Source organism: Atta cephalotes (genome assembly GCF_000143395.1).
Source record: "Atta cephalotes unplaced genomic scaffold scaffold00009, whole genome shotgun sequence".
Classification (NCBI taxonomy): domain Eukaryota; kingdom Metazoa; phylum Arthropoda; class Insecta; order Hymenoptera; family Formicidae; genus Atta; species Atta cephalotes.
In genome coordinates, this window is record NW_012130073.1 from 177334 (window position 1) to 179199 (window position 1866).

Below are 1866 nucleotides of genomic sequence, written 5' to 3' on the forward strand. Positions count from 1 at the left end.
GAGAGAGAGAGAGAAAGAGCGCGCGGAAAAATAAAGACGAACTGAGAAAAAAATTCAGATGGTGCTACTGGGAGCTTACTTATTTCGCACCTGCGCACTCCATTTTGGAAAAGACTAACATCAAAGATGCAGATAGAGAATTGCGCTACTGTATATACTGTGCTTTTTGTGTATTCATTCTTAGGAAAAATTTTAATTGATACTCTCTGTTGCCCGGATCTATAATAGATTTTTAAGCTTTAAGCCATAAGAAATGGACGAATCACAATTCATTATTCTTCTGGCATTTGGTAATTGGCTATAATTGGCCAGTTTCTTAACGGCTTAAGACTTAATTCTCGTATTCATAGTCAAGCCTTATATTTAAGACTTCCTTAAATTTATCTTTAGATACTCTACGAATTATTTCATTGGCTGCTGAGGATCTAAAGATAAATTTAAGGGAGTCTTAAGTACAAGGTCTGACTATGAATACGGACATAAAACATCTATTGTAGTTCCGAACTAATGCCTATTACACACTGGACACGGTGAGCGTTGAGCAATGTCCAATTAAACCTTTGCTTTTTCTCACATGATAATTTAAAACAGAATTCTCATTGGATATCGCTCGTCCACTCGTTACGTCCAGTGTGCAGCAGGCATAAAAGTTATATATTAACGGAGAGGGCAAAGATTTAGAAAGAGACACCATGTTCTCCCTTCCATGGTAGAATTGACCAATCGCATTGGTCATGTGATCAAATTGTTCAAACGTGATTTGTTATTCTTTCTCTGTCCGAAATTTCGGATCGATTTCTAGCATCGTGTATACGAGGCTTTAGAAATTAGACCCCGCTGACTCGCTCGAGAACTCGATTGACGACTATTCATGTTCATATCATATAGGAATATTACTTATACGTCTGATCCTTTGTATGAAGTAATCTGGGTAATAATTATTTAATTCAGGGTATCAATCGTGAAACTTTATTCCTAGGATGAAAAGTAAAAGGTGAAAATTTTCACCATTGAAGTTAATGGAGATTTTTCACTTTTTATCCTAAGAAAAAAATGTCACGATTGATACTCAGCATACAGAATCATAAAATTGGATAAAAAATATATCATTTGACGTGTTTTTTCGTGAAATGAATGAATCCGATAGAAAAGTTTCGCTCTATCATGTCAACCAAGATATAAATCATTAAAATTAACGATTCTTCAGGTTAGGAAATCTGTCACAGCCACAAAAAAGGCCCTCCTCTGTTCTTGCTATGTGTGAAAAGTTGTAAACTCTTTTGGAATCATTCATGGGTTTTCCACACTAAGCGAGATTTAATTAAAAAAAAAATTGACTTTGATTTGATGGACGGGAGAGCGAAGCGAGAATCTTTCTATCCTTGACCTTGACACGTACATGCTTTGTACTTCGTGATTTGCGGAGAATTCCATTCCTCTCTCCCTCCCCCCTTCCCCGTCTAGCCCGCGGCGTGGGGAGAGAAAAGGAATTCTCCGCTATCAGAGCCATCAGATCAGTGTTCTTAGACGGGTTTCAGACGCATGCGCGTCCAATGTAACTTTAGAAACGTATCGGTCACTAGTAAATAGCAGATTATTAGTCGCCTATGTAAAATTTTTTTCAAAAATGTTGAAAATTTTAATATATTTTACATATTTTACATATGTATACATATATAAATATATATAATATATTTTTATATATGTATACATATGTAAAATATGAAAAATATATTAAAATTTTCAATATTTTCAACCTTAAGCGACTAATAATCTATTTACTAGTGACTGTTACTGAAGCTTTGGACGCGCATGCGTCTGAAATCCGGTCCGTTTAACACACTGCATCAGATGATCAGAGAATGA